Source organism: Myotis yumanensis, unplaced genomic scaffold (assembly GCF_028538775.1).
Source record: "Myotis yumanensis isolate MYYU_CA2020_CCGP unplaced genomic scaffold, mMyoYum1.0.hap1 SCAF_2, whole genome shotgun sequence".
Taxonomy (NCBI): Eukaryota; Metazoa; Chordata; class Mammalia; order Chiroptera; family Vespertilionidae; genus Myotis; species Myotis yumanensis.
In genome coordinates, this window is record NW_027223753.1 from 208,590,354 (window position 1) to 208,600,901 (window position 10,548).

Sequence of the window (10,548 nt, forward strand, 5' to 3'; positions counted from 1 at the left end):
TACTCTGTTCCTTGTGTTTCATTTCTTAGCGGTATTAATATGATTATAGATTCTCCTCGACTGACAATGGGGTTACATCCTGATAAACCCATTCATTCTAAGTTGAAAATGCATGTGATATGCCCACCTAACAGACCCAGCATTAGAGCTCAGACAAGTTCACCACAACATGCTCAGCAACTCACCTGAGCTTGCAGTTGGACAGAACTGTTTGACAGGGAAGACAGACATGTAGGGTGTCAGTGGATTTGACCCCTGTGATCACGTGGCTGACTGGGAGCTGCATCTCACCCCTGCCCAGCATCACAAGAGGACCACACTGCGTATACTACCCAGGAAAAGACCAGAATTCAAAATGCAAAGTAGTTTCTGCTGAATGTTTCGCTTTTGCATCATTGTAAACTTGAAAATCATAAGTCAAAGAACCATCATAAGTTGGGGACTGTCTGAACTTGAGAGTGAGGGCAGTTAGACTTTTTAGATACAGCCAGACTTCTGAACCCATCGTGTGATGTGTGAGCACTCTCAGCTTTAATACCCTGGCTGACGGGGAATGACCATGCTATGCCCTGAAACTCCCCGTGCCCTTGCCCTCAGCCCCCGCCCAGCCAGCTGTTAGCTCTCTAGTCAGTGCACCACCCCCAACCCAGGCTTCCCTACTACTTAGCTGGGATCAGATACAGAGAACCCCAGGAGAAAGCAGTTCTGCTTTTGAGCTTTGCATCCTTGGCTCCCATTTGAAACATAACTATCAACAGACACTCAGACTCCACCCCTCTCTTTTGGGGGTTCTTAAATGCCTGGTTCACGGAGAGCCGCCCATCCCTCCGAGTTGCTGCTGAGCTATTTTACCATTGCGTCAGTCATTGGGACTCTGGGACTTCCTCTGTGTTGAGTTTGTGTCTGCAGATAGTCGTCAGTCCCGTGGGAAGTGTGAGCCTGCCCCAGTGGACCCAGCTGTACTCTACTCACTTCCAGGTGAAAGTACACGGGCAGGTCAACTCCAGCTCCTTCGCTCTGAAATGTCTAGAGGTAACTGGCCTAAAACTAGAATGTGGGAGGCAGGAGGCCGTGTCTCCACCCCCAGGTATGGTCACAGGGTGGCCTTGGGCCTGGCGAGTCCTTAGAGTCTCCAGTCTGCGTGGGAAACTTACAAGAACCTTGGCCTCATTTAAGAAGATGGATGGTGGTGAGACCTGTTTGGAAAGATAAGGACAGGGAGTGAAATGCTTCGTCATAGTGCCTGCTCTTCAGGAAAAATCACTGCCAGTTAAAAGGTGAAAATTTGGATGGGGAAACAGTGGCCGTGTCCCCATCACCTGGCTCTGGGCATCCTAGATCTGGTCCGTGTCGCAGGGCTCCATGCACGTGGCCACTCCCTCCCGGGTGGTTTCACAGCGCCCGTTCCGTCCCCTTTGGGGGCCCTGTGTTCCCAAGCTACATCTGTCTGTGCTGCTTTGGCATGAGATGTGAGTGAACTGTGGAGTCAGTTCCTAGAAGTAGAATTCTGGCTCAAAGTGTCCATGGTGCTTATTTTAAGTGTTGGTAGAATTCTGCCAAAGTGCCCACCTCGCTTGAAGGGGTCTGTAACGCTTTGCAAGATGGGTGCAGGTAAGTAGCCCCAAACCAGAGCCTCATCTGGAAGGCGGTTCTCTGGGTAGACAGGAGCACAGGCCCTGCATGTGTGTGTGTTTTTGGTACAGTTGACAGTACAGGTGGATGCTGGCCTAGGGCATCATTAAGAGCCCTAGGGCCATGGCGGCTGAGAGAAGCAGGCCCCGCCGCCTGTGGGAGAGGCAGGGAGAGCAGGCACAGCCATCCAGGGAAACCTGAGTGTCAGGAACTCCATCCTGTCAGCGCTTCGGCAAGGTAGTGCTGTCAGTTTCTGAGAAATGAGACCAGGAAGGAGGCAGGATGAGCCCTGGACCTGCCACTGTGAATGGTCCCGAGGCTCCCCAATCTCCCCACTCTCCATTCTAGGCCCCCTCTCCGCAGCACCCCTACTGGTCCAGCTGCTCCCTGCAGTGCTGTTGTGCAGGTCCCAGGGACCACGCCCTGGCCAGGCAGTGGCTGATTCAGTGGTCATTTGTGCTCACTCTACCAGGAAGCACAACAGCTGGCCCCTGAGTCCCCAGACAGACTCACTGCAGCCTGATATTTAGCAGAAACCCGCATGCCTCGCGGTCGGCATTGCCACTACTGAACTTTCTCTGCCCACATGTCCACTTGGAGGAGCTGAAGGACCCAGCACCAGTCACCTCTTTGGGGAATGGGGACCTTACTATGTCCCCTGGTACAGGTGCCCAGCCAAGCCTGAGAGGGCACCAGAGGCACCAACTCCCGGGGTGGGCTGCTGGGAGGGGCTGAGTGGGCAGTCCACCCCTTGTCCCTGTTCCCATGTATTCTGCTGGGGACATAGCCCCAAAACGGCCTTTGTGCGTGAAAGGAGCCACATGTTGAAGGTTAGAAGTTCTTCACACATTCTGGACTACCTGGACCTGTTACCCATGGCTGCTGAATCGGACAGACATCAGCATTCCGGTGGCTCAGCCCGGAGGCGTTTCTCAGTGGTGGCAGCTTTCCTCCCCGAGGGCTTGGGGCTGGGTGTCCACTGGGCTCTTCAAGTCCTGTGTCCCCAGCCAGCAGGTGGGGAGGGCAGTGGGGAAGTGACAAGTCACCTCCACTTGATTCCATTGGCAGGAGTGCACTCCTGGCTGGGCAGCCACCTGCCTCACCAAGGCCACATCAGGAGCAGGTCTAGCTGTCGGGAACTGCGTCCACTTGAGATGGTTCCATTCTACCAGCACCCCCACTTCCTCGGTAAAGCTGGTCACAGAGGCCCCAGTGTGTCCTTCCCTGCACAGAGAGGCCAACTAGCCAGTTCAGTGGAGACTTACTTAGCTTGATGGGTTTTCTCTCCAGAGCTGAAGAGCATCATTAATCCACAGTTGGTGCTAAAGCCTGAATACTAAGAATAATTCCTAACTACAGATAAATTGCCAAATACAGTCAACATAACATTCCTGAGTTCTCTAAGCTTAGGGGGAGGGGCACTGAGTCCACAAAATGAATTTCCTTTGATAGTGGGAGTTGACTTGGGGTGAACTTGGGGTGCTGGCCTGGCAAGAAGCCTTACACTTTCACTAACGTTTCCAAGAGAATGCTGTTCACCAGCGGCTCATGATGATGGATGTGTGGTGAGCCCTGTCCCTGTCCCTGTCCTCTGCTCCCTGCTGGCCTCTGGACCACGGTGAGCCCTGTCCCTCTCTGAGGATCCCCACCAGCTGGCTGGCCTTCCTTGACACTAATTCTCAGCCATCACTAACGCTGTCTCCAGCACTGCCCATCTCGGGACTTAGCCTTACGCCCTGTGTTTTGTATGTGTTTGTTCCTCTTGTCTACTTTACAAGGGATCACATTTGGCCTGGTTAAGTTGATGAGTATGTCAGACAGGGTGACGTGTGCCATTTTCTTCCTGCCTCATGATTTCCAACTTTGTATCCCAAGTAACAGCGTTGCCGTTTTTGTTTTTACAAAATCACAAAACCACTTCCAGTTACTCAGTCTCAGGGACTCATGTTCAGAGGTCACAGCAGGGAGGGTGTGGCCCCTGTGTCAGCTCAGGAGTCAGGGGCTCTTGGCTGAGGAGCAACACCAGTTTCTCTGATTGGAATCTAAGCTGAAGAGTCGTTAACTTGGCATGAGGTGTCAATATATAAACAATAGTTAACCCAGTATAAAGAATTGTTAACCAGGCATAATGAATAGTTAATTTATATAAAGAATATTTAACTAGGTATAAAAATAGTTAACCAGGCACAAAAAATAGTTATCCAGCCCAGCTGGCCTGGCTCAGTGGTTGAGCATCGACCAATGAACCAGAAGGTCACGGTTCAATTCCCAGTCAGGCCACATGCCTGGGTTGCGAGCTCAATCCCCAGTAGGAAGCATACAGGAGGCAGCCAATCAATGATTCTCTCTCATCATTGATGTTTCTATCTCTGTCTCCCTCTCCCTTCCTCCCTGAACTCAATAAAAATATATTAACGAAAAAAGAATACCCTGCTTGCCACAGAGGGTTGCTAACTGGGAGACTGATGGGCAGTGGGCATGCAGAGGCAAGCTGGCACCTAGGAGGGGGTTGGATGATTCACACGCAGGACCTGAGTGGTGGGGCTGGCCCCAAGCAGGAGACCTTACCCTCCCCACCCCCCCACCCCCACTGCCCAGAATGAGTTCGGAAAGGGAACCAGTGGGTGGGAGCATGCAGCTTGCTCAGGAGATCTGAGCCCAAGTCCCAAGAAGGTTGCCAGGGTGTGCCCTTCCCCAGGTGGACACTGACCAAGGGAGGAAGGGACGGCAGGGAGAAGTGGAGCCAGCCCATGAGAAGCCTGCATGCTTGGCCACAGGGCAGGGACTGAATTCCAAGTGTTCAGACACCGAAATCAGAGGACACCGGGAGCTCGTGCTGTCCTCTGAAAACATATGGTGGTGGGTTCTGGGATCAGAGCCAGCAGGCCTGGGACTGTCAGGGTCTGCACGAGGCCCACGCCCTCACCCTCCTCTCTTCCCTGGCCTGGGCTCCAAGGCTCCCAGGTGACCGTGACTCCACGATCCTCCACCAAACCTCTCCCTGACCCCATAGGACTCTTACCATGACCAGCCCAAGCCAGACTCTATCACCAAGCCCTACTGTCTGCAGAGCACTGGCATCCCTCACTGCCCTGCCCAGGTCCACACCATATCCTTCTGCTCCACTGGGGCACGGCTGGCACCACTGCTCTCCCTGCAGACTCTCCTCCCTGGCCTGAGGGACCCCTTTAAACTGCAAATATGATTGCGGGGACCCACTCAACACCCACCCCACCCCTGCCATGATTTTCACAGCCCTTAGAAAAAGGCCCGAGCTCTATGAAAGCTTCGAAGGCCCCTTGCTCTCCTCCACCTACATCTGTCTCTCCTCCTCCAGCATCTTTCTCTCCTCCTTCAGCACACCAGCAGCCTCATGCCTGGAACACACCAAGGCCCTCACCTGGAGCACCTTTCCAGGCATCCTGGCAGCTCCTGACTCCACTCACTCCATTTGAGGTCTGTGAACTTTTCCTGGCCATCTACCTGAAGAGCCCTCCTTTGCTACGATCTGTTCTCTAACTCAGATCTACTATTCAATTCTTCTGGCCACCTATTGTAGGTTTAACCACAGAAGAACCAGCAGGATATCTGTCTGTCCATCCGTCCATCCATCTATCCATTCATCCACCAATCAGTCCATCCATCTTCTATGGATCTATTACAGGGAATCGACTTTCACAATCATAGGGTTGTATGTCCGATACGGTCCCTGTAAGGCTCTCTGCCCATCTGATGCTGGGACTTACACTCCACAGGGTGGGCAGACAGGAAGGGAGGATCATGAGCAGCAGGGCCTCTCAAGGAAGAGCTGAGCTCCTGGACAGCACCAGCACCTGCTACGAGCACAGCAAGCACTTGTGTAATGGATTAATAGATGAGATGGGTGCATGAGTATATGGGTGACTGGGTGGATAATGGATGGTTGGGTTAATGGATGGATGGTTGAGTGAATGAGTAGGTGGGTGGATGGTGCATAGATGGATGGATGGGTGGGTGGATGGATGAGTGCAGGGGTGAATAGGTGGGTGGGTAAATGGGTAGATGGATGTCTAGAAGACATTATTGTTGTTGTTTTACTGAGTCAGTATTTATTTAGATTTACTTACATATGTATGCTCTTTATTGTATTTCCATGCTTCATTCCCTCCTGTATATCTTTTTTTTTTTTTTTTTCTGCACAAGCTTTAATTCAATGGCCAGAGAATGGAGAAGTGGGAGTTAAACTCAGATCAATTTCTCATTCTATGCCAAAACCGGTTTGGCTCAGTGGGTAGAGCGTCGGCCTGCGGACTGAGGGGTCCCGGGTTCAATTCCGGTCAGGGGCATGTACCTGGGTTGCGGGCACATCCCCAGTAGGAGATGTGCAGGAGGCGGCTGATCGATGTTTCTCTCTCATCGATGTTTCTGGCTCTCTATCTCTCTCCCTTTCTCTCTGTAAAAAATCAATAAAATATATTTAAAAAAAAATTTCTCATTCTAGAGAAGCCTGGGGGAGATTATGGGGGCAACATAATGAGAGGGAGTCATATGCATTAGTTTTCCAGGAATAGGCAGTTCTCTTCCCGGAACTGGGGCACCATCCCTTTTCTTCCCTTATGGTCCAAGTTGAATCTGTCATGGCACTTGCTATCTGTGTCAGATAGCATGCTGATGCATTATAACTAGGGTATAATGAGGTTCAGGTCTCCTGGAGGTCAGATTCAATGCCATCTTGGTTCAGGCTGGCTCTGGTCAGTTTTTTGTTATTTTAGTCCTCTTCCTTCTTTTGTGTTATTTCAATAAAAATCAACCAAAACAGGTGAAACATGATGGTAGAAGTACAAGTCAGGAGAATTGGATTGTATGTTTGCTGACAGTCTGGTGAGAAGCAGGATAGGAACTGGTATCATGTTGATTAAATTACAACATAAAATGTAATTATATCTTGGCATTTATCTGGTTTGTTAATCATAATGTTCATATATGCACACACCAGGAACTCAGCAATATTCTTAGTATAGTCAGCCTTTTGTATTCTCAGTATCTATCTTCTGGCCACCTAATGTAGGTTCAACCACCTTTTGAAGTGATACACAAGCAAACTAGCAAGAAGAAGCACTCATTACTTAATACCAAAAACTTAAAAAAATCTTAATTATACTGTTGCTGGGTAGTAAACCTCTTGTATTTCTATGCTTCCATCTGGGATCAATTTACCTCTGCCAGAAGATATTCTTTTAGTATTCCCCTTACTGCATGCTTTCTGGCAATGAATTCTTGATGATTTGCTTTATTTCACTTTTGTACAAAATTTTAATTGTTATAGAACTTTATGTTGGTAGTTATTTTCTTTCAGCATTTTGTAGATGTTATTCCATTGTCATCTGGCTTCCATGTCTCTATTGCAAAGTCTGATGTAAGTCTTTTTGTTTCTCCTTTAAATATCTGGCTGATATTCTCTTTGTCTTTGGTTTTCAGCAGCCTTACTATCATATATGCAGGTGTAGTTTTCCTTATATATATTCTGATTTGGGTTAGTAGTTTCTCTGTAATCTGTGGTGTGTTATCGTTGGTGAATTTTAAAAAATCCTCTTTTATTATCTTTTCAAATATTGCTTCTGGGATATTTTTTTCAATCCTGGGATTCCATTTTACAAGTATGTTTGACCTTTTATAACCTTCCATACTTCTTTCCCTCTTTGCATCAGTCTGAATATTTTCTTTTGACATATCTTCCAGTTTATAATCTTCTCTTCTATTGTGTCTAATTTGTTAAACTCATCTACTGACATCTTTTCATAATTTCTATGATTGTATTTTTGTTTTCAAATTTATATTTGATTCTCTTTTATAGATTCCACTTCTCTACTGAAATTGTATCAAGTAATCTATTTCCTAGAATACATTATTTAAAGTGACTTTCAAGTCTGTGTCTGATAATGCCTATTCTCCTGTGGGTTTTATATATATATTTAATATATAAGTATATTAAAGGATATATATATATATATATATATTCTTCAGTTTTCTTTGTAAACTTTTATTCAATTCTGGATACTGTGTATGATAATATTTTAGTTAATTTGAGGCCCTGGCTGATGCCATTTTCCTCCAGAGATTTCCTTTTGCTTCAGGCTGGTAATGGGAAGGAGAGCAAATCAGCTCACTCCAGTTTGGGAGTGAGCTGTCTGGATGCTGGAGTTTCAGTCTTTGTGAGGACTGATCTATTTACACCTCAGCCTTACTTCTTTATTGTAGGCCTCAGTGCTTTAGCTCAAGGTTCAGATTATTTATCAAAGCCATCCCTCCACCACCAATTTATCTGCTGTTGGCCATGCCCAGTTATTGTCTCCTCCATTCTATGAGACTCAAAAGCTGTGCTCAGTGTCTTAACTTCTTGTCCATTGCATACATTACGGACTGCCTTATATGTATCTCTCACCCTCCCTCCTTCCGTTCTTTCTCTCTTATGCTCCCTCTCTCCATGCACACACAGAGGAAAGGACACATGGAGGCAGTGGCCATCTGCAGGCCAAAAAGAGGCTTCACCTGAAATCAACCCTGCTGGTACCTTGATCTCAAACTTCCAGCCTCCAGAATTGTAGAACAAAAGTGTCTGTTATGTAAGTAACTTAGTCTGTGGTATTTTGTCATGGCAGCCTGCGCTGAATAATACACCATACTAATCACCAAATGTCCCAAAGGTAAAGATCACTTCCTTTCTTTCTGGGATCTTTGCTCCTCAGAGAAATTTTTCTCTGTTTTGGTAGCTACCTGATTTCTTCAAACAGATTTTCAAAATATTTCATACAGATTTTCTGGTTGTTCAAAAACCACAATAGGTTTTTTTTTTTCTTTTAAAAAAAGATATTTTGTTGATTTAGAGAGAGAGAGAGGAAGGGAGAGAGAGAGCGAAACATTGATGTGATTACACAACATCGATCGGCTGCCTCCTGTATGCTCCCTACTGGGGATAGAGCCCAGAACCTGGGCACGTGCCCTGACCAGGAATTGAACCAGCAACCTTTCAATGCACAGGGCGATGCCCAACCAATTGAGCCACACCGGTCAGGGCCACAGTAGTTTTATAATTTGCTTTAAAAAACATCATATGAGCATCTTTTCCTGTTATCAACTACTCTTTGTTTTTTTTTATATATTTAAAATATGTACATAACCTTTCATTACATGAGTGGGCCACAGTCTAATTTCTTATTGTAACACATTTAGATACTGTATCAGTTCTAAATTATATATTTTTCACACATTAAGTCTAAAGCCAGGATGTGTCTTCCATCCATAATAGTTTAATGTGTATGTAGCACATACGATGTTATATTTTGTAATTGATACTGTCTTAGAGTTGTTGATGGATCCGAACACTGCTACCCAAAGTCACACCATAGCCAACAATTTGGGGCTTGATTCCCATTGTCCATCGCTGTCTTGGAAGGGGCTGGTTCCTGAAGGCTCCCCTCTCCTGGAAGCACAGCTTGCGTTGGCCATTCTACCTAGGGATCCTCTGGCAGAGGAGGGCCACAGTCCAGATTCCAGGGTGAAAGGGACCACACCCTTGGACCTGGCTGAGAGGGGAGGTTGGCTCTGACTACCTTTCACGGAGAGACTCTGTCAACCTGTGACAGGACAATTCCATTTTGGGGAACCCCGTTCCCCTCTCCTAAATGTATCTCTGGCCAAGAAATTGTATTTTTAAGAGTCAAGGCGGTTTGTGAAATTAGAGACCATGAAAACTTGGCTCTATGGCCTAGAGATGTTAACAGGAAATGAGTGGAACCCAGTTGGCTTGGTCTTAGGCTGGAAGTGGTTCTGTCACTTAAATTCAAACCCAGGCCCTGCTATTTCCTAGCTGCCTGATCCTGTGCAGTCCACCCTCTCACTAAACCTTAGTTTCCCAACTGACAACATAGGGATCACGACTAATTTTTGGAGGTTTTAATGGGATGATGCAAGCTCGGTACCATGCTTGGCACACTCTGAGTGATAAATGTTGGCCACCACTGGCCCATTTCTCCTGAGAGCATTAGGATTACAGGCAGGGAGAATAGGAAGAGCCAGGGCTTTCTAAGAACGTGCATCCCAAAGTACTGAAAGGACCTCCTGACTGTGGCCCCTCTTCCCCAGCACATTTCTAGTGTCCACCTGAGCACCCACCTGGTCCATCTTGGCGGGGGGTCTAACCCTGGGTTTGCCCTGATCGGTGTAGGGCACACTGGTCACCCTCAATGACCATGTGTCTGCCTACACACTCTGGGGCCTCAGGTATGGAATTTACCCTCTGAGCACCTCCATTTCCTCACCTGTGAAATGGGCTGCTGTGAGGATTGGGTGCAGAGTATGTACTAGCATCTGGTGCAGGGTGTGCACTCCAGAAAAGTTAGCAAAATAGTCACAAGAGGATCTCCTTCACCCATCGCACCACCTCCCCCAGATGCTCAGCTTTCACTTGCCAGGTTCGGAAGCCTCAAATGGGGACGAGCCAACAGGAGAAGAGGAAGCCTCAGAGGGAAGCCGGACTAAGGTCAGAGTGAGCAGTGGACAGAGAAGGACACTCTACACCCCCAATCCTTGCTTATGCCTCTGTCCACCTGCAGCTCGGGGTGAAGGCCAGACTTGAGCTTGTGTGGGCTTCACAGTGAACAAACGCAGTGTCCTCGGTGGACGGAGCCGCAGGAGGGTCAGCCTTGACCCGCCCTCTCGGTTCCCTCTGCAGTCCTTCGTGTCCTGGCGTTTGGCACCTGGGCGAGGGCACCTTTTCCAGGAAGCACCCTGGCCGGGGGACCCCAAGATAGTGCGCCTGCCCTGGCTCCCGACTGCGCACCTGGCCCGGCCTCAAGGCCTACCTCTTTGTAGGCCACTTCCCTCCCCGAACCCTCCCCAGCTCCGCGTCCGGGACGACCCCGCCCTGCATGCCCCGAG